We start from the raw sequence: 26,426 nt of genomic DNA on the forward strand, positions 1-26,426 counted from the left end.
TTGTAAATATAATTTTCTAATCCTCATTATTTAAGTATTCATTGAAAAATCAAGCACGTTTAAGAAATCAAATCCATCACACTGTTGCTTTGGTATATGGCGTATGTAAACGACCTTGTATATAAATTTCATTTCCATCACTTTAACATCGCCACCCAATAATCAAAATTCTCCACCTGTTCCTTAACAATACCTCACCCAGAAATGAAACTAAATCAGCCTTTAATCCGGCTTCGAAACATAAACAAAATACAAAAAACAATAATAAATCTTCTGCTTCAGCCCTCGTGTGCCGTCACTACCACATGAACAATCTTCTTCAAGCCCATCCCGTTTCGGTGTCAGACGTTATATTATTCAAATACCTTGGCTTCTAAAATGTTTGCTCAGCCATGCCCTCTCATTGATCTGACAATCAGACATTTCACATAAAATTCAAAACCTAGATTCACGTGGAGGTACGAGTACATCAAAAATTTAGAAATCTCATTGAGCAAAAGCAATAAATTTACGAAATCTTCCAAAATATGAATCCGAGCTTTGATGAAAAACAAAAAGAAGAAAAAACCACCAAGTTTTGAAAAAGAGAGTGATAAGACATAAAACAACAACTAGTTGCTCTGGTTGCAATATTGTGGCCTTAATACCTACTCTCTATATGCACGACTTAAAAAATAGATACTGGCCAACCGCAATATGAGCAAGAAACCGTGCGTTCGTCGCGTCTGTTAGTCCGGTCTGCAGCTAGCGCAATCAGAGAGTGAGATACATCAGCAACGGGCCAAGCCAAGGCAGGCCCAACAATAAGACAAAACGCAAGCCACTTGTTTTTTTTTTTTTGAGAAATGTAGTATTGTGTTAAGCCCCATTCAAAAGTATCTACACAACAAAGTCATCAGAAAAAGTATCTAGGTAGATATACGAATACAAGTCGAGCCACAGAAAGAGTATCTCAATCCGGTGATTAAAGATTTCTTCAACTTTAGTTACACCGAGTGTCGTCGTCGCGATCGTTTCAATTTCAAGAGCGTCAAGAAGAAGCAACATTTTTGTTTTTTTTTCTTTCGCTTTAAATTTTGTTTAAAGAAACTTCTTCGTTTTTCTTTTTACTGCCGACGAATGTTTTATTTATTTCAATTTTTTGAAAATTCGGGAAAACTTAAGTGTTTCAAAAAAAGAATTCCTCGAGAATTCTAGTGAAAAAAAAGTGTTTCAAAAAGAAATATAGAAAAATAAAAAGAAGAAGAAAGAAATCCAAAACGTGTCTCATATTTTAATTTAGGTATATTTTTGAGTTCTTCTTAAAAGTATCTTCAAATATTCATACAAAGTGCATCTTCACTTCGCTTTCATTTTCGCTGAAACAAAAATTTAAATAAATTCACCACACGCAAAGCAGAAGCACATAAAATTAATATTTTAAAAAGTTATGTCAACTCAACTCAAAAGAATCGTAAAAGTGAAATTTTTCCGGTTAACTTGATTTCGTTCGGAGTTTTGGTGTCTCCAAAAACAGAATTTAATTTTCATTTAAAAAAAACAACGAAGAATTAAATAAAAAAAAAAAAGTAAAATCAGACAGAATAAGTTCAAAGAGTGCGCATGCAGATTTTATTTTGATTGTCAAGAAGTGTTAACATCAAAAGGTTTTATGTTTTAGGCTTAAGATGAAAAGTGTAACAAGGTTTTATTTTTTTTTGAGAAAGTTGTTCTTTTTTTCTGTTAAGGAGAAATTTGTTTATTTTGTTCTGATTTTTAATTTTTTATTTTTTTTTAGTATTTTAGTAACTGGGTGTATTAATTTTCTCTGTTGTATTTTTGTTGCAATATACATTTTATATGCGGAAAAGCATGCTCAAATGTTGATGATGCACCATGTCTACCTTTATATCTCTCCACCTCCTTTAAGTTTAAAAATTCCAAGAGTGTATTATATGGAAGAGGTATTTGTGATACGTGATCAGCCTTTTTTTAGAGCTGGAAATGATAGTGAAGTTATAAGATACGAGTATGTTTAGATTTTTGTTGTCTGATAGTTCGATTTGTGTTCCGCATTTTTTCTTTTTTTCATTTTAATTTCATTATGGTAAAATCAAGTGAAGGAAAAAATGTTTTTGAATGGAGTTATTTAGATTAGACCTATAGCAATAATGGTATTGAGGAATTTTCAAAGAAAAATATAAGAAACATTTAGATAACTTTATTTAAATATTGATGACAATTTAAGTGGAATTTCTAATAAATTCGATTAGTAATGTCTTTGGGGTTCTTGGAACGAAGATAGAAGAAAATTTGTTAAAATATTTTGTTTTTAAATAAATTCTTTCGAGCAATAAAAAGTTTCTATGGAAATCAATCGGGTTTAGATACTTTTTAAGATTCTTTAATATTAAATATCACAAACTGATCCGTTTCATATAAATGTGGATGCTTTTTGTAGGAATGTTATGTCGGAAGGTATAAATAGCTGACCTGTTTTGCTGAATTGCTGATAAAATTGTGAAAAAAATACTACAGCACTGATTTTATCATTGATTTCTACTAGAAAAACTATCCCTGATATTTAAGAAGTCGCTGCTTTTCTATATAAATTATCGGATAATTGTTTAATAGTTTTATTTTTATTTTACTAAAGGACAATAAAAGCGTGAATTATGGAGATTTAGTAGATTTCCGATAATTTTTGCAAAAAATTCAAAATGAAATTTTCCGGTATCGAAAATACCGACACATAAGCTATTTCAGCGCTGAAAAAAATATATTTAAAATATACGCAATTTGAATTTCAAGTCTATTAAATAATTCAGGACTTAAAAGGTGGGTAGGTAAAAATTAAGAGTGTTACTCTTTTGATCCAAAGATCCTCAATTGTTCTTTGATTAAGAACATCTGAAAAATTGGTAAACTTCATTTCGAGGAAAATGCGAGTAGTTGCTCTTTAAAAGGCTTTGAATCCACAGAATTATTAGAAATACGGCCTTGGAAAGAATATTTTTAACTTCCCATAGAAAGTTATGGTAATCGGTTCAATTTGTTGAATTGAAAATGTTGACATTTCTTGACGTTTCAATGTAACTAGAGTCGAAATAAATGATTTTGAGAAAAATTACTGTGCGTGCGTGTTTACGTTAGTTCGTAGGCCTATATGTCCGAACATTCGGGAAGCTGTTTCGTCTTTCATAGCATAAGAACCAGTAAAGATATCGACTTCAAATAAATTTTCGTATACACATAATAATGTAGAAAGGCCTGTCAAAAAAATTTGCGTCTGCGGTTTTTTTACCATAGTAATTTTAAAAAATTGTAAAAAAAATATTGGTAAACCCTAAATATCTCACGAACCAATAACGCTAAAGGCTTCAATTGAATTGTATATATTTTGAAGAAAAAAAATCCAATTAACGGTTTCTTATATATCTAAAAAACTGAAAAAAAAATATTTCTCACCTCGGAAATCTTACAAACAAAAAATGATTTTATCTCCACAATAATTTTGTGCTACGAAGAATAACGTTTTTAACATCCCCTAAAAATTTGATAAAAATCAAAATGACAGTTTTTTTTTTTATAAAACAATAAACATCTAAAAAACCATTACCTACTAAAAGTTCGTAAAAATTAAATATCGTTTCAAATATTTTTTTAAAAATTTGAGATTAAGTGCTTCTAACTTATTTTATCTTTAACCAAATATTGTTTTTAACATTCGATAAAATCGAATAAAGTGTTTTTTTTTTTACAAAAAATAAAAACCAAAAAAAACACTATTAAAGTTTGGTAAACCTTGATTTTCGACTCAAATATCTTTTCAAAACTTTGAGATATTGGCCTTAAACTAGTTTTATCTTTAAGAAGTATTATTGTCAACATTTAAACGGTGATTTTTTAAGAGCTTGAGAACTTTAAAAAAAAAAACGCATAAAATTTGCAAAATCTCATCGATTCTTTATTTGAAACGTTAGATTGGCCCATGACATTTACTTTTTGAAGATAATTTCATTTAAATGTTGACCGCGGCTGCGTCTTAGGTGGTCCATTCGGAAAGTCCAATTGTGGGTAACTTTTTCGAACATTTCGGCCGGAATAGCCCGAATTTCTTCGGAAATGTTGTCTTCCAAAGCTGGAATAGTTGCTGGCTTATTTGTGTAGACTTAAGACTTGACGTAGCCCCACAAAAAATAGTGTAAAGGCGTCAAATCGCATGATCTTGGTGGCCAACTTACCGGTCCATTCCTTGAGATGAATTGTTCTCCGAAGTTTTCCCTCAAAATGGCCATAGAATCGCGAGCTGTGTGGCATGTAGTGCCATCTTGTTGAAACCACATGTCAACCAAGTTCAGTTCTTCCATTTTTGGCAACAAAAAGTTTGTTAGCATTGAACGATAGCGATCGCCATTCACCGTAACGTTGCGTCCAACAGCATCTTTGAAAAAATACGGTCCAATGATTCCACCAGCGTACAAACCACACCAAACAGTGCATTTTTCGGGATGCATGGGCAGTTCTTGAACGGCTTCTGGTTGCTCTTCACTCCAAATGCGGCAATTTTGCTTATTTACGTAGCCATTCAACCAGAAATGAGCCTCATCGCTGAACAAAATTTGTCGATAAAAAAGCGGAACCGAACACTGATTTTGGTAATAAAATTCAATGATTTGCAAGCGTTGCTCGTTAGTAAGTCTATTCATGATGAAATGTCAAAGCATACTGAGCATCTTTCTCTTTGACACCATGTCTGAAATCCCGCGTGATCTGTCAAATACTAATGCATGAAAATCCTAACCTCAAAAAAATCACCCTTTATTAAGATTTTGAGAAAAATTGAATTAACAGTTTTTTTTACAAAAAAATTAAAAATTTAAACAAAAATTTACAAAATTTGGTAAAAATACATTTTCGACTCAAATATGTTTTCAAATCTTTAAGATATTGGCATCAAATTAATTTTATCTTTACAAAAATATTCTTGTCAACATTCGCTTAAATTTTGAGAAAAATTGAATCTTACAAAAAAGTAAAACCTAAAACAAAAAACAAATACTAAAACTTGGTAAAAATTTACTTTCGATTCAAATATCATTTCCAAAAATTACAAGTATTGGATTCAAACGTATTTTATCTTACAGAAAATATTGTTTTCGATATTCAGTAATTTGTTTATAAAAATCCAACAGTCCATTTTTTTCATAAGAAAATAAAATCTACAAAAAACAAAATTTTTAAAAATTGATGTTCAGTTCTCGATATCTAGTGAACAATAGAAGATTATGGCTTCAAATTAGTTTTGTTTACCCAATTTATATTTGTTTATATAAGAAATAAAAACTTTTAAGAAATGCTACTGAAATTGGTAAACATTAGCTTTTGACTAAGAACCTGGTTAACAAAAACAGATTTTGAAATTGGTAAATAATGATATTCTCTTCTCGATATCTTTTGAATAAGTGAAGGCAAATGATTTCATTCTGTGCTTAAGAATTCAATCAATATGTGTCTATACAGGCTCAAGCAACAAGATATTTCATATTTTAAAAGACAATGACAAATAAATAAACAATTTTATTGATTTTTGAAATTGGAACCAGACCTCTTTGTGGTTCCTAGTAAACTGATTTAAGTTTGGTTGGAGGAAGGCCTCAATCATGTGACAGTAGCGATCCGCATTATCTGTAACTTTTTGCCCATTTTCTTCGAAAAAATACGGACCTAACACAACAAATTCAGCAACAGCACACCAAACTGTCACATAAGGGCCACGCCATAATGATTACTAAAAACGGCAAGTAGACCTCTATCTATCTTTGCCCGGAATACCATTTTATCTATAAATAGCATTAAATATAAAAGTCTTAAGATACGGGAGGTTTTTTTGTCGGATCATGAAAGAAATAACTTACAAAAAATGCTACAGAAATTGATAAAAATTAGTTTACGATTAAAAATCTCGTTAAAATTTTGTTGATAATTTTTAGTTAATATTTTGGAAAAATTCAACTGACAATTTTTTTAAAAAACAACAAATAAAAACTGATGGTTTTTGAGTTTAGTATTAGGAGAACAATGGAAGATTAACTATCTCTTACAAAATATTGTTATAAATATTTTGTTAAAGTTTTAAACAAATCGACAGTTATCAGTGTAGATCGCATCTCAGCCTCTTTTTATTTCAATACCACGAAAAACAAATACAAATTTAATCCACAGTTTTAATTGTTTTTGAATTTCTCCGAAAAGTGATATGCGAACAATTTTATTTAATTCAACAATTTTCTTAGTTGAATGAACATCTGTTTTTTGATTTAGTTAAAATTTTAAATTCAGATTGGAATTGATATTCAGTTTTAAACACCGAATACTAACTACCTTCAACTTCAAGTCCAAAGATCTTAAAGTTCTTATAGTCTATAGTCAGTTTCTCGAAAAAGGAAAAATTGAGTACATTTCATGTAAACATAACGGTACTTTCAGTCAAGATAAAACTGCTCTAGAGACAACATTAAAAATGCTTACCAGTTACAAAACTTCTTTCGATTTTCTATCCATTGATTTTTTAAAGTTAATTAAATTAACGTTTAAGAAAAAAAATGTTCAACATTCGTTATTTTTTTAAATACATTGTATTCAAATTTCAGAAGTTAAAAATTCTTAAAAGTAACTCCCTTAATATGTTTGGAAAAATCGTAGTTGAAAGGAAAAATTTTAAATTTTGTAAACATAAGCTCATGATCTTTTACAAAAAATTAAAAGTAAAAAATTCTTACTCATTTGAAATGTATTCTTAAATGTGTTATAATTCTATTTAAGGTAACTTCAACTAGAAAAACCAGCCTGTTCCACCCAGTGGTACATTTTTTTATAATAGCAACATAAAGAAAAAACTTCTTTTCATAATAATAACAATAAAAGTTTTAGTCTTTCAAAAAAAAGTTGTCAAAACCAGTTAAGTCGCACTACTTACCATATTCTTTAAAATTTTATCAACGAACTTCGTTTAATCTCTTGTCTGTTATTTTGAGTATTAATTATTATTTAATGGATTTTTTTGGAGCTCAAAATATTCACAACTAATACAGCATTAAAATTGTTATATAAAAATAATGAATATTGATTTATTTTTGGGAAACCTGAAATGTGCACATGGTTGCAAAAACTAAAAAGTTTTATTTTAATCCGCTCATAAATTAATTTTTGTGATATAATATTGAATGTTAGACCTTTTTATTTTGAGTCTTTAAAATCAAAACAAAATTAGTATTAAAGTCTTTTTTTTTTTGTAAAAAAATCGAATGCATAAATATCGAATTATTGACAAATAAAAACCATAACCAGTTGATATTCAAAAAATATGTATTTGCATAAATGAATTTTTAACATCTCAAAGATCTCTCAGATTCACTACTTTGTTATGACAACATAGCATAGTTTGAATGTAGAATTAAATCAAGTTTGAGACTAATGACTTCTTTGAAATACTATTTAACTTAAAAGTTAAAATTACTGATTTTTTTCAATTTGCGAAAAAATGTTGTTTAACTTAAAACGGAAATAGTTTTCCAATAAGAGGTTGCATTTTGGATAATCTGCTTTTCAGCCAGCTGTGAATTTTAAAGCATTTATTTTTGGTGTTTTATTTAAAAAAATGCACTGACTTATGCTTTAATAATGTATTGAAGTTGGTTAAATTTACTACAAACATTGTGCAGTCACAGTTCGAAGTCCATTCCATTGGTATCCCTTACAAAATTCTCATTTTCTTATCAAAATAAAACCTCTTATTGGATAACCCTATACATTCTTAAAATATAAAAAAAAATAAACGCAATAAGAGGATTTTCAACTTTATTTATATATTATTTATTGACATGATGTAAGCAGGAATGTCTGTAGTATTTCAAGGTTATACTGTCTATTTGTGACGACTTCAAACATAATTAATTATAACTTGCCAAAATTTTATCATAGTCAAAATCAAAAGATATTCCTTCATTCTACCTAATTTGTCATCATACAAAAAATTATTCTCAAAACGATGTTTAAGACCCAAGAATATGCAAAGACGATCCCACAACATAACAACTGACAGCTTTGATGTTGACTTTGCGAGTTGGTACATCATCAATTCTATATCTATAATCTTAAGAGAACATTCCGACTTTTAACTAATAAATTTAAATGCCGCTCCCAAAATTAAAAAAAAATTCTCAGAATTGTTTACAACTTAGACAATACCCATTCATCTTTTTGAACATCACTCATATAACCAAGAATTTAAATAGAAAACTTAAATAACATTGAAAAGGTAAATTTTAAAGAAGATTTTTATGTAAACAGATAAAACTCAAACCCTTTTAAGATCATCATAGATCGTTTCTATATATTTTAATCTCAGCTTAAGCTAGTTTTAAAATCGACACAAAACAAAACGTACCCAAAATAATAATATGTACGAAGTTACCTAGAACCAGAAATAAGTTCATTAATCCTAAACCTAAACCAGTTTAAAATATTTTATTAAAGCCAAACCCTAACTATGGACTAGGCTCAAATCTTGGAGCAACGAAAGACGTAAATAATTCAAGCTATGGTAATTTTATGCAATAAAAATAAAAATAATCTTTTCCAACGTTCCTACAGAATTTTCTTCCTTTTTTTTCCTGGCTTACAAATAAGAAACTCTTAAAGATATCTATAGGAGATATCCAAGAACGAAGTGGGAGAGCTATGACCTTGGATCATGTTGTTGTGGTTTGTTGTGATTTGATTGCGTGTAAGTTGAGGTAGACCGGACAAAAACAGGATTAAAAATTACTCCTGGGTATAAGGGTATTTTATTGGTTTCAAAAGAAACCTTTAACGGAAAATAGGACTTAAGTGGACAAAATTCATTTAAACGTTAAAAAATAAAGAAAAGACAAATGAAAAAGAATTATTAAGTTCTGTTCACCTAACCGGGTTTTTGTTTGTTGTAATTTTTTCATGAAAAACAAACGTATGGTACCAGTTAAGCATAGTGGGTTTTAAAAAAAAGGTACAAAAATACTTAAGAATAAAATATGGGTTTTATGTGACCAGGTTTCTACTAATCGGGTTTCTTTGCAATGTATATCCAAGCAGAGTATTAAAATGAAAGGGGAAAGCAGAGTTCAATAAATCATACCAACATTCCTGATGTTCGACTGAAAAACAAATCTCTATTCCTGACAGTACTTGCGGAGGGGTAAACTGATGGGCATTCGTAAAAGTTTGAGTATTTGAGAAGTGGAATGCAATTGGATATTCTTTTAGATTATTGCTTATTTAAATATCGATAAAAGATTGGTAGACATGAAACATTGCACTAAGACGCTGTACAAGTGATGTTAAAGTAATAGTTAGCGTTTTAGATTAAAAAAAGGGATTCTTAAAGCCTTAAGTTCTTAAAGCATTAAGGCCTCTTAAGGAAGTGTTGTATTTAAAACTTTTGTTTACAAAAGGGAAATGCTAATGCTGAAAAGCCAAACCATATCTTTTCTTAAGCCCAATAACATTACCAAGACACTTAATGGAAGAAAAGTTCCGAACTTTTGTATGCGACTAATTTTGTACCCTTAATAAAATAGAAATTATTTTATCCGGTTGGTGATTTGCAAATGTAACATTCTTGTGGTTATCTTTTTACTGTCATTATATTTTTATTCATCTTGAAAATTCTTTAAGTAAGTATATGCAGGTACACTTTTTAGATTAATTGAAGCTTAAGGTACATTTCTTCGGAAAGGCAATAAAATCAAACCAGTTCATTTTATTTTCCAATTATTATAAAATCAAGGAAATAAATTCAAACTGAATTAAGTACTTTTTTCACTCCTTGCTAAAACTTACTTGATCATACTTGAACATATTCTGGCAAGTCTTTATAAGTTGATAACACAGATTAAGGCATCACACTTAAGTGGATAAAAGGCATTAAAGTCTCTAAAATTGATCTTAAATACCAATCACGTAAAGAGTATGAAACTTTAATCAAAGTTATATTAGACCACTTTAATTCATAATGTTATTTATAAACATTATTTTGCACTCGCCAGAAAAGATTCTTAAGTAGTAAAATAAACCATAAACTGACTCCAATAAAATAGAACTCCATAAACTATATAATTTACATATAACATACATTTTCGATCCAAGAAAATTATTTAAAAATAATGACTTTTGAACTTTTATTAGAAATTCGTCCGGTTTATCAAATATATAGTAAAAAAGAAGAACAAAATATTCAACATTACTTCATATACAAAATTTAATTTCATTGCTTTTTATTTTGTTGTATTTTATTTAACTTTTAGACTTACTTTGGACCATTTATAGTAGATAGCCTTTACACAAGGAATTATTTATAACCTTAAACGTAATGAACTAGAAGTTATTTAATCACCATTATTAATAAAATCTAGTCGATTATAAATTGAACTGACTAAAGTTCAAATAGTAAATCAATTTCCTGTACATTAAATATTTTAAGGGCAAGGTAAACTTCATTTAATAACATAATAATTTTAATTAAGTTCGTAGTTACATTTACTGATGTCATAGATTTTTTGTAAATTATTCTATAAGAAAAACATTTTACATTGTTATCGTCTTGAACGTCTTTAAAAACAAAATTAAAAATTCGACAAAAAATTACTAGTCAAACTTCTACTGTTATAATAAATAGTGAAGGTTTTTGTTTGTACAACTTTTCCACACTTCAAGGTTTGCAAAATCTCAACATTTTATCACTACCTGTCTATATAGTTTAATAATTTATGCACATGAATTAATTATGAAAACCAACAAACTATACAACTTGTTTTATTTTGCTTTGTTAAGAAATATTCCAATGAAAATAAGACTTTTTAAATAAAAATTTAAACTAATTTCTATTCATACAAAAAAGATATCTTTTGAAAAAGAAGACTTTAGGTGAAATTAGGTTTGAAATTTTTCAAAGTTAATCTACAGGCAATTTAGAAAAAATATTATATTGCAAATTTCTTTCAAAAATTATTTCGAAAAATGCGTTTGAAAATAATAAGTCCCTCTAGGGACTTTGAAATTTTTAGCAATCCACACAAAATAATGAAAATTGTTCAATTTGTTTTTATTTCTCTGTACCTTTAAATTTAAACTGATTTGTATTTATTTATTAACTCAACTTCAGAACAATAATTGTTAAACATTTCTTTGCTTGGTCTTTACTTTGAGAAGCAAATTGTTTCTAAATTATGGCAAGGTTTACGGGAAGATCCAGGTGGACATTAAGCTTAAAGTTTTAAATTTAAAACTTATAGGAAAAAATAGAAATCGGTAAGGCATTCAACATTCTTGATGTGTGGTTCAAAAACGAATTTCTATACTTGACAGTAATTTGAAAAAGAAAGTGCGCAACTCTACGTCGTTGGCGGTTCCTACGCTCATTTCAAATGACACTCCTTTTATAAGCTCAATTTATACATCCAAATTGTTTACAACACAGTTTGCTGTTGATTCGATGCACAAGACTCCGCCTGTACTTGAAAACGTAAGCGATTCTATGAGATGAACCTTCTTTCGCACTCGTTCAATTGCTTAAGAATTTAAAGAACTTGACATACACAAATTCACTGGTCCGGTTAGTATCCCTGCTATTGTTCTGAAGAACTGTTCTGCAACACTGGCAGAACCGCTTCGTAAGCTTTTATACTCTATAGGTCTTTTTCCGAGCGAAGGAACAGCATTTGTCCAACTTGTCTTTTAAAAAGGTGAATTTTACTCAGCCTCTAACTACCGTTCAATTGAACTTACGTTACTTCTTTCCCAGGTCATGTAAACGTTGATAGTTTTTCATCTTAAGAAATATCTTGAAGAATGAAAGCTTCTTAATGACCAGAAGTATGGCTTTCGTAGCAATAGGTCTACCGATAATCTCATGGTTTATCTCACCAAACAATGGAACAAATCTTAACATAGTTTTTGAGAAGGTAAGATTATTGCACTTTATATTTCAGAGTTTGGCATCAATCCCTCTTATCGAAAATGTTTGCTTTAGGTATTGACGAATCTCTTCTTTGTTGGATTAAAAATTACCTTTCAGACCGTTCAATTCAAGCAGTATGAGAAGTTGTCAAATCTGATATCCAAAAAAAAAACGCTGGTGTACCCCCGGGTTCCGTCTTGTCTCCGACATTCTTCCTTAATGTTATAAATATTTTTTGTTTGAAACTTTTAACCCACCTAATTTTTTCGCTGATGACAGTTCGTTCAGCTTTTCATATTCTCAAGATTCTCATCCTAGTTCTTCGGATGTGGACTACCAACGCAGCATATGAAAAGCTCATTAAAGTCTAATCTTGACAGCATTGTCGAATAGGGAATCAAAAACAGTGCAGAATTTAATGCGAAAGCTCAAAACTGTCTACTGTCACAAGAGCGTAACCCTCCTCCAATGCCAATGTTCTGTGTGCATCACAAATCACTCAGATGATGCCAGAAGTCTCTAGCCCTTTCTGATCTGGCTATAATTTACAAAGCTTTTATTCGTCCAAAACTCGAGTTGAATTCTCATACTTGGGCTGGTGCCCCAATAACGTACTTAATTCTTTTGGATAAAATTAAAAAGTGAGCTCTAAAATGATAGGAGATCGTTCTCTTACCTAGATTTTTTCTCCTCTTAAACACCGCAGCAAGGTCTCTTGCCTATCATGGTATTAGTTATCAGTTTACCCTTAAGCCTGATTTCAGATGTACTTTTAAGTAAAGGGATTCTTTCTTTAGCCGCACAACATGAATTTTGAACGCTTTATTGTTCTCAATATTTACAAATCATTAAAATGTGCAGATATTTAAAACTTATGTGCATCGGTGTCTTCACTTACTAATCCTATCCTCCTTTCCGAATTACTGACAGTATGTTTTATTATTATAAGGGTATTCATAACCCCTTGAATTAAAAGAAAACTTGACAAATTAAAAGTGAAATAATGTTTCCTCTTTGAATGTTAACTTGCTTCAGGTGAAAAAAAGTTCAGTTAAAATAAAATATCAAAAACAACACGAGTTTCTATTAAATTTCTCAAATCCATTTTAAGTAAATATTTAATTTCTGTTAGATAATATAAAAAATCTCTTAAGCATCTTGGGATTTCCATTGAAAAGCAAAATTTGCTAATAACTTTAATATTTTCAAAACAAATAAAACAATATTTTCTTAGATGTTATATTGTTTAAATATAATAAAAAGGTTCCTGTTTTCAAGCTGTTTAATCATTTAGATATATTGTATTGATATTTTAATTATTAATCGATACTAAGCTGTGCAACTTTTATTTAATTAAGAAACACTCTGATATGAGACTTTAAGGTGTTTACAATATCTATGAGCACAATTTCGTTATTTGGTTTCTAAATTACATTAAATTAATATTCAAGTGACATATTAATATTATTGTCATATGGTTGAAAAATAAATGACGTACGGTGATTCATTATTGACACATAGGTTACGTTCATTTTTTTTTTAAATTTCATTTTAAACAATTCAAATAATGAAGTGTTGACTTTTGAGATCGGTATAGAGGATGTGCCTCTGTCTATATGATGATAGAATCTAAAACAAACCTTTTATAGAGCAAGTTTATTTGTAATACAAAAAGTATATTGCTTCGGATCTAAACTGTCAATGGCTGTGAATATTAAATGAATCGAAAAGGTGTTCTTGAGTGTGAAAAAATTGTAGCTACATTTAAGCTCCCGGAGCTTTGACTATAATAGACTTTATGCCTAGAAATTTACGTGGATCGAATTATTAAGTCTTACATTTTTTTAAACAATAGTTCTCATATATTACTGTCCATGTCTAAAGTCTTCTAATCCAACCAATTACAAAACTGTAGGGTGCAATGTTCATAAAGTTAATTATTTCTATGGGATATTATATTACCTATAAATAAATTCCATATCGACTAAAGTTTAAGTATAAATATACTTATAGAAGATAAAATTACATTGTTTGTCAATGTAAAATAGATCAATTAGGTATTTTTTTTAAGTTTCTGATTATAGCAAATTAAAAAAATGAGATGACACACACAGGGTGAGTGTGTTTAAATTCTTAGAACAATAATTAAGAAACCTGATGTGATAAATAAATAATTGTATATCAGAAAAATATGGACATTATGAGTAACGATTTGAGAAAAAAAAAATAGGAATATCCTGTTCAATTGACCAATTACCAATATTTAAAAAAAAGAATTATATTTATAAAATTACCACAATTGAAGGGTCAAGATCAAGACTTATTTCAATTAACCTTTACAACATATAAGAAACGATGGTTAATAATAATTGAATGATTTTTTATAAATGGATGAATTTCGTTTAATTTATATAATAAGGGTGATTTTATGTGTACCAAGTTCAAGAATTTGAACGAAGTTAATTAAAAAGCAAAAGCTTCTTATTTTTTTGTAATTTATACCCTTCATCAAAATAAAGACCAAACCTTATAAAAGCCACTTTTATGAGACTAACTTCACCTATATATTTGTTTTAAAGCCACATTAAAATTCTATAGAGTTTATAAAATAATCCCTTCAAATAATTGTATTTGATTTTTCGAAAGCCTTGTTATGTAATATTTCACCAATCAAAAAATTACGTTTTATTAAAAAGATACTTGATACCGTTCGTTACAATATAATTTAGAAGCAAATATTTATAAACTAGACTACTCCAAAAACTATAAATTTTGATTTTAAATACTATATCAAGTTTTTTTTAATTAGATCCAAAATAAAAATCTAAAAATTATGTAAAGCTAGAAATACCACAACCTAAATTCCAAATACTCCGGAATTTCTTCTTGTTTTTGGTTGTTTTTTTGTAAAGCTCCAGAATGATTTACCTATACTTTACCCCTAAACCAGTCGTTTCTCAATAGGATGAGGAATTCAGTGAAAGTTTTTGCTTGGAATCGAGTGAAAATTTATATATAAAACACCATAGGTTTTGGAAGTGAAGGCTGAAGAAATTAATCTCCAGTTGGGACCTTAAGTTGTGGTGTTTTTAGCTCTACTTTTGGGTTTTGTGAGACAAAGAACTCGATATCGTCGAACCTTGAAATTTCACACGAACGTAGATGTTAAAAAATTGTAATTTAAAATATCTACCCCTTCAAAGTTTTTATTGCATTTGTAAAAAAAACCGAACTCAAGATTTTAATCAAAAATGGCATTACGATATTAGAGAAGTCGAAAAAGGTGGCTCCCCGCGATTCGGTACTTCTGTCAGTCTGTACACCACCCCCACCACCCGCGCATATACCATTGGTTCGATTGACTTCAAATTTGGAAATTAAAGTTTTAAGCCGACTCGTGTTGGGAGTTATTTCCATATTTCTTTGGGCTTAAAATTGTTTGGGAATTTTTGATTTAAAAAAACTTAAATACTTTTTTTTCGAAATTCGATATCTCAAAAATAATAATAAATGCTTCAATGTTGTTTTCCAATGCGTCAATTGAAGCGGGCTTGTCTGTATAGACATGAGCTTTACAATAGCCCTACAAAACATAATCTAAGGGCGTTAAATCTCACGATCTAGGCGGCCAATTGACCGGTCCTGAATGTGAAATAAAATGTTCACCGAATTGGCCTCTCAATAAGTCAATTGTTGTGCGTGCTGTGTGGCATGTGGAACCGTCTTGTTAAGACCACATGTCATGCAAGTCAAGCTCTTGCATTTTGGCAAAAAAAAGTTGGGTAGTACAGTCCAATGATGACACCAACCCGCTCTAGCAATGCTTCTGCTTATAAACGTACCGATTGAGCTGAAAATGAGCTTCGCCGCTGAACTCAATTTTTCGGTTAAAAGCCCGCCATGAACTTTCTTAACAGAGCACGCATTTTGATAATAAAATTCAATAATTTGCAAGTGTTGTCCGCTTGTAAAACGATTCATGGATAAATTTTAGACCAAATTGAAGATGTTTGGCAGTGAAACAAAACACGAAACGTGCGTCAGCTATTTGAACCAGTGTTGCCAAAAAGATAATAGCTAAGAAATTACCCTTTATTTAGTAACTCAAATTTAAAAACTTTAGATCAACAATATTTAAATAAAAACAAATTCACTTTAACGATAACTTCAACTTTGGAAATAAAAATTTGCAAAGTTAATGTTTTTTTAGGAATCAAATGTCATTTCAACTTTTGAAAACAAACTTTTTTGCAGGTGAATTTAAAAATTTAAAAATACAGGAAATATTTTAAAACAGACTCTTTCGATAACCAAGCAATTTTGTGCGACCCTGTTATGTATTTAATTATGTAAAACAAATGTTAATATTTTTTATTTAATATTACCAAAACTAGCTAACAATGTTTTGTATAGTGTTAAATATAGGTCTTACGTCAACATTTATATTTGTTCTCATGATAACCAAGTCGAAAATCAGCTTTAAGTAATTTTCCATAAATATTTTTTTAGGTTTTTATTTATACGAAAAAAATATGTCAATTGAACTTCTCTAAAATTCTTCGAAAGTGTTAACAATAATTTTTCTTAAAGAAAAAATAACTTTGAAGTCGTAGTCTTTAATAATTTTTAGTAGTTTTTTTAAGTTCTTCATTTTTTTGTTAAAATTTGTCGATTTGACCTTTGTTAAATGCTTACTAGATGCTAAAATCATTATCTTCTTTGTATAAAATGAATACAAATATTTAAGTGACAAATATATTTTTTTCTTAGTTATAAACAAAAAAATACATATCTGTAAAAAAAATTTAAGTCCATATTAATTAATTTCCAAGTCGAAAGCGTTTTTGCTTCCTGAAAACACCCACTGCATTTTCTTAAAAGTCTTTTGTGCATATCTTGCATATCTTTAAAAAAAAATAATTGAATTTAATGTCCAGAAGTAAAAACGAAGAACGGTACAAAAATGTCCAAAAAACCGTAACGAATAATTTTCCATTAACATTTTACTAAGTAGTAATTTTGTATTTTTTTACGAATATAATAGCGGCTCAAAAAAGTAAAACCTCTCTTTACGTCTTGCTAACAATAATATTACATACTATTTTTTAATAAAAAACAGACCGAACCGAACATGTCCGAACACTGACAGTCCTCAATTGTAGGCTGGGCCCTGCCATCTACAGCTCTTATATCATTTTTTGAAGAAATTTTGCACAGCTAAGAGTTAAAATAGCCATTCCGTGATTTTAACTTTAGCAAAATTTAAACAGCTGCTAAGTTGTTAAAATCGTTTAAAATTAGGTAAATCATATTTTGGTACCCGTGGCATGATGGTTAGTGCGTTGGATGGTCAAGCTATAGGTCTTGGGTTCGATCCCTGCCTATGCCATGTCACGGGAAATGCCTCCTGCGAAGAATTGACAAATTCTCCAAGCCTAATTCTTGTCATGAAAAAGTGCTTTATCAAATTAGCGGTTCGGATTCGGTTTTAAACTGTAGGTTCCCTCCATTCTTGACAACAATACTCGCACACAGGAGTAGTTGAGAGTTGTAAGTATGGATTCAGACATTGAAAACTTGGCGAAATATTAAAATTTTCAATTTGTCAATCGGTAAGATTACAATAATTTCCCATGAAAATCAACCAAATCGAAGCTCAACACATGCGTATTATCACTATTTATTACAAAAATGAAATGCTATCGTTAATTTTTGCAATATTAACATAAATCTAAACTAAAAACTAACATAATTTTAACTACTTTTATCAAACAAATAAACTAAATTTAAATCATGGAGATTTGAGATTGCTGTTTGATAATTCAATGAGATTTAGAAGACGGAAGATATAATAAGAACGGAAAAGTATGACGCTCATCCAACGTCAGCGTATTCAAGAATTGGCTTGCCCAAAGAAGAATACAGAATTTTAATAACAAAACCAAGTGTTTTCTAAGCTTTTTTATCATATAATTATAGTGATCAGTTAACGTTAGTTTTGAGTATAGTACAACACCAAGAACAGAAAATCTGTGATGAATTAAACACATAGTCATAATTTTTATATTAGGTTTTGCATGTATAACACATTCTCTAACCTTTATTAATATCTTAAATCAAACGATTTTTATTTCACCATTCCTTTTATTGGTTTCGACCTTTTTACAGGTCTTTACAATCCTTAATTTTTTGAAAATTTGCAACATTATTCATTTAAAACAGATGGAAAATTAATAATAAACAAAATAAACAGCAATGGACCAAAGTGACTCTCTTGAGGAACACCAGATTTTTTTTAAACTGACATCAAGGCTATCGATCTCTTTACTATTAAGTTCATTGCATTTGGCTTTTCTAAAGGTTAATTCTAAGAATATGCATTTATTGGACACGTCCCACTCTTTGAATTATCAATCCAACAATGTACCTTAAAATGATTGCCTTTTATTTATATAAATTCATTTCGCATACCTGAAAATATATGTCAAAGTGAATGTCCCTCCAGACATAAATAAGATAAAGGTTTTCTCTGAACTTAAAAATCCATTAGCAAAGGTCACCCAATTGTTTTAACTTCACAAATTAATTACCTGCCTCCTTAATAGATAATCCACTATATGGATAAGATTTTATTATACTTTCTCTAATTTCTCTTCAATTATGACTTCCTTTTTAACTACCTTTACCTATTTTAAATGGATACAACAAAAAAAAACTTATTTTTCTACTTCATTTAACTTCTATCTAATCGAGACCAAATGCATTAAACGTCTTTCCAGTATTCTTCATTTTTATTCGATTGTATCTTTTCGTACAATTATAATCTATATAATTACAAATAATGCATTTTATTATCCATCATCACAATTCACATCTTCTACTTTCAATTTGGTCTCCATTTAGCCATCAACATTTTGTCAACATCATCAGTGACTTTTCTATAAACATTCCATAGTTCAAAGTCAGTGTGACAATTCTATACTCACCACATTTGTATTATTAATCACGAAGTATGTCACTAGGATGAAAAGAAATATCACAACTTTTACAACAATAAAGTTAATAATAAAAGGAAAAATAATAATAATAAATATGTAGGTAAACAAACACGCATTTTTGTTTGGAAAAAAAAGTAAATACTCCTATCACCACATTGTGCATTGAGGTCGCTGCGTTTTCTTTACTGATTCATTGCCGCTAAAATACTAGCAAAACCGTCACCACCTCCCGCAGCCGCCATAGCGTCGTCATTTTAACGTCATTGAGCTCATCAGCTTATAGATAAACTAACGAAAGAGTGTGTAACAGGGTGGTTCAGATAGAAACAGCATTTTCAATATTTTATTAATTTGTATCTTTTAAATTTTTGGTCGAATTTATTGTAAAATTTGTTAAAAGGCTTAAGGTAATAAGCTCATCCATCGTGACTTATTTTCACTTCTAAATTTGTCTCACTTTCACTTAATAGATGAAAAATCGTCTCACAACTTCCTCAATTTGACGTCAGAGTCTTTAAATGAAGAGGCGTCAAAAATATAAAAATAAACTAATCCGTTTTTTCTCATTTAAATGTATCTTCAATTATCTCACTATGAATAAGAACTGTTTTTGAATTTTGAAAAACAAAATATTGCTGACGTAAGAATGACACAAAATGAAGAACCATCTTGTAAACGGTGATTTTTTAAGAGCTTGAGAACTGTTTTTTTTAAAAAAAAACGCATAAAATTTGCAAAATCTCATCGATTCTTTATTTGAAACGTTAGATTGGTCCATGACATTTACTTTTTGAAGATAATTTCATTTAAATGTTGACCGCGGCTGCGTCTTAGGTGGTCTATTCGGAAAGTCCAATTTTGGGTAACTTTTTCGAGCATTTCGGCCGGAATAGCCCGAATTTCTTCGGAAATGTTGTCTTCCAAAGCTGGAATAGTTGCTGGCTTATTTGTGTAGACTTTAGACTTGACGTAGCCCCACAAAAAATAGTCTAAAGGCGTCAAATCGCATGATCTTGGTGGCCAACTTACCGGTCCATTCCTTGAGATGAATTGTTCTCCGAAGTTTTCCCTCAAAATGCCCATAGAATCGCGAGCTGTGTGGCATGTAGCGTCATCTTGTTGAAACCACATATCAACCAAGTTCAGTTCTTCCATTTTTGGCAACAAAAAGTTTGTTAGCATTGAACGATAGCGATCGCCATTCACCGTAACGTTGCGTCCAACAGCATCTTTGAAAAAATACGGTCCAATGATTCCACCAGCGTACAAACCACACCAAACAGTGCATTTTTCGGGATGCATGGGCAGTTCAGTTCTTGAACGGCTTCTGGTTGCTCTTCACTCCAAATGCGGCAATTTTGCTTATTTACGTAGCCATTCAACCAGAAATGAGCCTCATCGCTGAACAAAATCTGTCGATAAAAAAGCGGATTTTCTGCCAACTTTTCAACTACGCATTCGTGTGGTTGGTTTAATGTCCAATAAAGTAAACTGAGTGCGAAACTTGGTCACAATCGCATTAATTGTTTGCTCACTTGGTCGATTATGAAGACCATAAATCGGACGTAAAGCGCGAAACACATTTCGAACCGAACACTGATTTTGGTAATAAAATTCAATGATTTGCAAGCGTTGCTCGTTAGTAAGTCTATTCATGATGAAATGTCAAAGCATACTGAGCATCTTTCTCTTTGACACCATGTCTGAAATCCCGCGTGATCTGTCAAATACTAATGCATGAAAATCCTAACCTCAAAAAAATCACCCTTTATCTATACTTGAAATGTCAAATATCTCTGTCAGTTCTTATTTAAGGATTTTATGAATAAAATTATGTTTCTTTATGAATCACCCTATAAATGTGAAAATTAAATTTTTATATAACTTAAAACTGCACACGCTTGTTGCAATTTTGTTTATTTGTTAATTTTTTTTATTTTTGTTTATTCATTTCGTTTTGTTAAGCCTAAAGTTAAAAATATTGTTTAGAGAATCATTAGACCGCTTACTTTACCAGAGAAAATTCAAACACGCCATCAAATTGCAATTATTATCTCTCATAGATACATAGACACATAGATGCTTTGAGTTTTGAGATTTTTGAAGCCTTATACTGCTTAGGTACTTCAACTTGTAACATTTTTTTCTTTACTTTGTTCAATCGTGTGATCGGTCATTTGTCCGTTAAGCATGGTTGAAGATTCAAAATGTGAGATTAACGCTCTTAAGATTCGTAAGACATTCAAAGAGCGAGATTTTATTCTTGTTTTGTTTTCTTATTTTTTGCTGTTGTATTAATTTAATGCCTCAAAGACTGCCATCATTAAAGAAAACAAAAAAATTATATATGATTGCACATAGAAATGTTATATAGAGTATGTGGTAGATAGTTATAGATACTTAGATAGAAAAGACCTGCCCATAGGTAGATATAATTGAATTTTATTGAAGGGAAAAGTGCAAATTGTTAAGATATGGTGAACAAGAAAAAAAAACAAATAAAATACCAGACACAAGAATTTTAATTATTGTGAGATTAAGATTGATTTGCAAAAACACAGTTTAAAATATTTTCTTACAAATTAAAGATAATTGTATTTATAAGAGGTTCCTCAAAGGTGAAAGAAAAAGCAAGTTGGAAAAGTGTAATTGTTTGGATAAAAAAAACTTGTAGTGTCAGCTTTGTCCATGGGGAATGACTTCGATGGAGGTTCTCATTCAAGGGCACGCTAGTCGCAGCTATTTTAATTATTGAAAAATTTTTAAACATTTATATCATTTACTTATTATTTCAGTCGCATAAATCTTTGGAATGAAAAACAATTCAACTGTGATATGATATCAGTTTACTCTTGAGAACACAGATTCTTTCATTAATGGCACTACAAGAATTTTTTCTAAACTCTTCTAAAATTGAATACTTACTTAAGAGTTAAGAGCTAAGCGTTCATTAGAAACATTTTGCTGAAACTATTTTTAACTAATTAATTACATATTGCTACACTAAAAATCTACTTTTGAAATAGAAATTGTAGCTATGACTGGTGTAGATCATTTAATGGTACTTTTAAACTTTCAGAGACCTCGAAGATCTCCAATTATTTAACTTTCAAGTTTTAATTTTTTTTTTGTATTTTTTGAACGATCTTAAAACTTTATATAGGGTCCAGAGACATAATTGTGCTATTTTTGGAAAATGCGCAAGGAGTGGCCGTTACAGTCAATGGCGATCGTTATCGGGCCATGTTGAACGAATTTAAGTTTACAAAAAGTGAGGAGGAGGATATTGGTAACATTTTGCTTCAACAGGACGGCGCTACGTGCCACACAGCCTAAGCTCAAATCGATGTTATTTGGCGGACCCTATCTATAAAAAAAGAAGCTGGGATGCGAACCACACTTATAACTTCCCATCCCTTCTGTCGATTTGTCTTGCTTAAAAGTTTGTAGGTTTTCCTGTTGTTTTGGAGATTAAATCATTTTGCATTCGTAAGATTTTCGAGGTGACACATTTTTTTCAGTTGTTTTGATTTATAAAAAAAACGTTAATTGGATTAAAAAAATACATGAGTTTGGTATCACGTTACAATATATTATATACAATTTAATTCAAGTCTCTAGCGTTTTAAGTTTCTGAGATATTGAGGGTTAACCAAAATAAAACCCTTTTTTTCAAACTGCTACGGTAAAAAAAACACCCACGCAATTTTTTTGAGAGCCCTTTCTGCATCTTTCTGCCTTATTATCTGTATACCAAAATTTATTTGAAGTCGATATCTCTTCTGGTTCTTGAGCTACGAACGACGAAAAAACTCCCAAACATACGGATCTACAAATCTTTTATTTCGACTCTAGGGACCTTGAAACGTCAAGGAATGTCAAAATTTTCAATTTGACAAATTGGACTCATTACAATAACTTCATATGGGAAGTTAATAAATTATTTTCGAATACTGAGTGTGTTTTAAAAATGAATCCCCAATCCCCATATATTATTGAGATAGTTTAATAGTAAACATTACTTTGACTAATATCCAGCAAATTTGACCTTTCAAAAATCTTCAAACCATCTTCCAGTGTTAATACAAACATTGTTTGTAGATTATTTTAAGACTACCTATGTAAAAAAAAATGTAAGTCTTTTATTTCCTAACTATTGTTATTCTTTTCAACGAGTCAATGCAATGTTCTAAGCTTACAGACCTTTAGAAATATTTATACTTAAGGCCAGTCAATAAATACGGGTCTAAAAATTTAGTTGCGAACTATCGTCGTCCTATAGTGAAATTGTCTGCTATTCCCAAATTGTTTGAATCCCTTGTTTGCGACATAATTTCCTTGAATTTGTCTTCTGTTATATGTGAAAGTCAACCATGTTTGTGAAAAAAGTCTACAGTTACTAATTTATTACAATTCTATCCTTTTTTTTTGGATGCATTCAAAAAATCACGCTTATGTCGATTGCATCCTTACAGACTTCAGCAAGATATTTGACAAACTAAGTCATGAAATATTGAACTCAACGACCATTTCGTTATGTGTATTTCGTCACATCTTAGAGACATTAATTATAACGTCTTGTTCAGGAGTAGCCCTTCAAAGTCAATTGACTGGTGTACCCCAAGGGAGTCACCTTGGTTAATTGCTGTTTATTTTGTTTATTATTAATTTACTTCTGTTTTGAGTAGTTTTATATCGGAGGTGAAATTCAATTTTTCCAACTATTAACTGCAGCAAGGATTGCAAGAACTACAAAAGATCTAAATCAATTTGATTTTAAAGGTTGACAAATAAAATATGACTATATTTCAAATTCGTTAGATTGAAATACAGAACACAGCTTTTCTGACGACCTAGGTGTTATTCTAGACTCAAAACTAGCGTTAACATTAAAAAACTTAATTTCGTCAAAAGATTTTAACGAGAGTTCTGTGAATCATATGTTATTAAAATTCTGCATGTTTCTTTTGCAAGACCAATATTTGAATACACTTGAACAGAAAGAATTTATCGTAGGCTTTAAAGATTTGGTCATCGTTTTTCAGCGTGTGTTCAAAAAATTAAACAAAGTTAACTTTAAGATAACAATGAAAAAACGGTATTATCGAAATGATCATCACTGCTTAGGTTTCAGTATCCATATCCTTTTCTTTAAAATTTCCATGACCAATTGAATCGTTTGTAGGTTACATGTGACCTCCAAGTATAAAAGTTTAAAGGTGTTAAATCACAGTGGCTAAACTCTTCGAGAAATGACGCTTTCAGGATACTTTCCCAGCAAAGTTGTGGTTGTTTCGTTGCTTGTGCGTTATGTTTAAAAAACACGTGGCACGTTTAGAGTGGATAGGTTTTTCATTCTTCGATTTACTTAGCGCAATGTAACGTAGCCCTTGAGGTGAATAGGGACCCGAAGATGATTTGTTCATGAATATCTGGATAATTTCTGATGCATTTTAATGACCCCATTTAAAAAATTATGGGGTTGCAAATGATCGGTCGAATTGAGTTCAACTTAATTATAAAAGTCATATCCAAAATATGTATAGTTTAAAGAAATCGACAAAACCTTACTCTCTGCAGGCTGTAGGAGATATGTTCCCAGTTGTTCTTTAGCAAGGCACGTGGTTTCGATTTTTCACATCAATAACTTGTTTCAGCAGCTGAAATTTGTCCACTAGTTACACGATAGCTCAAAAGTGTTGAAGGCTTCCGAAATGTGACTTCAAAAGGTTCACCAATTTTGTAGGGGATTTTAATAATTTCAATGCGTTGTTGAGGTGTGTTTCGTCTATTTTCAGTAATAGAGCAGTTTTTACTTGTCAATTTTCCAAAGTTAACAGCTTCAAAAGTGAAAGCTGCCAAAAAGCAGGTTATTCAAAATGGAACCTCTTATATTATTAACTGTCTTAACATCAATATTACTTTTATACAAATAAAATAAAAATAAATAAAAAATGTTTATAACTTTGCCCTTTTGTTTCATTATCATTAAGTTCAAGCTTAAAATATACCTAACCTATATAATATTATACTATTTAACTTGTTATGATTATGTACTTGATTTATTGCTATACGCCGAGAATCAAGGCAGTACAGGCAGTAGTTGAAGAATAACTACAAAAATATATAAAAAATGCAACAGCATGCATAAGTATGTAATTGAGATTGAGCTACACTTTCTGGTATTTTATTTTTTACTAACCTTCGCGATATGACATTGATTTAGTTGTTGGTAAACAAAAAAAAAAAATGTTGCACGAGTAGGTTTATAAACATTGAAAAGGTCATAGGCACGAAGTTGAGGTATGCATCAAATTTTAACGAATTTTTCAAAATAAGCAATATAAACATTTAATATTGACTCATTGTTGATAAAGTTTTTTTTTAAATGTTTTAAACATTTGAATTAAAATGTTCTGAAGGTGAGGAAAAAGAAAGAAAAAAAGAACCACATCAGGTAAAAAGCATATAAGACCTAAATTTAAAGAGTAACTATTTGATGGTAAAGTGTGACTTGGTGTCAAATTTTGAACAGATTTTTATATTATGTCCCTTAAATTTGAAACACTTTGATTCTTCATGTATTTACTGTGTCTCTTCTTCAATTTCATTTAAAATTCTATTGCATGTCATACTTTATTGATTTGAGGTAAAACTTCAATTTGACTCTATTACTTATACAACTTGCCGTTTTCTGCTATTAACTATAAATATTGTATTTTCCAATAAGAGGTTTTATTTTGAATAGCCTGCTATTTGTTCAGATGTACTGAAAATAGAACAATACAAAATTTAACAACGTTAGAAAAATTCACAATAAAAATGATGAACCTTTTACAGCCAAAGTTCACTATTTTAGAAAAAGTTTCTGACCAATATTTCTTTTTATTGCACACTGCCAGCCACTAGGATGAGGACACACATTAAAGAACCGATTTTCGCTTTTTATAGCTGGTGAATGTGCTGTGCAATCAAAAATTTATATAATTAAAGGGTAAATTTGAAACGAACTTTGGAATTCCCCATGATAAAAAAATAAACAACTTGAAAAGGGTATAGAAAAGTCCGTCACAAGGATTAGACTACTTGCAAAACGTCAGGAAAAATCAATGACATATTTACATTTAATGTTTAAACAACATTTCTGTATAATGTTTGTTGTCATTAGTAATGAAACGACTATGTCCACCATTTTCTTATATAACCTCTATAAAACGGAAATCTGGACACAGGAATCACGAAAAGCCTCGATTAAGGTGTCCTTGTCTTCAACCAACTTCATAAACTTTATTAAAAGACCATGGCCAAATGTATTCAATTATGTGAAAGTGTGGTGAATATAGGGACCATGGCAAAAATTCCACGTCTTCTGATTGAATTCAAGTTCTAACAAACCTCGAAGTGTGAATTGGGGCATAGTCTTTTGGAAAATTTAAAGCAAAAATGAGTTT

The 26,426-nt window shown here is 30.1% G+C and overlaps 1 protein-coding gene across 1 annotated transcript in view; it reads left to right on the plus strand.

The window, feature by feature from the left end:
• The first annotated feature begins 979 nt into the window (after positions 1–979).
• The window catches only part of LOC129950371 (uncharacterized), a 60,537-nt gene continuing 35,090 nt past the window's right edge, over positions 980–26,426 (plus strand). The window contains exon 1 of the mRNA XM_056062314.1: positions 980–1,282. The gene's annotated coding sequence lies outside the window, so the exon portion shown is untranslated. The remainder of the gene's footprint in view (positions 1,283–26,426) is intronic.

Source organism: Eupeodes corollae, chromosome 3 (assembly GCF_945859685.1).
Source record: "Eupeodes corollae chromosome 3, idEupCoro1.1, whole genome shotgun sequence".
In the NCBI taxonomy this organism is placed as follows: domain Eukaryota; kingdom Metazoa; phylum Arthropoda; class Insecta; order Diptera; family Syrphidae; genus Eupeodes; species Eupeodes corollae.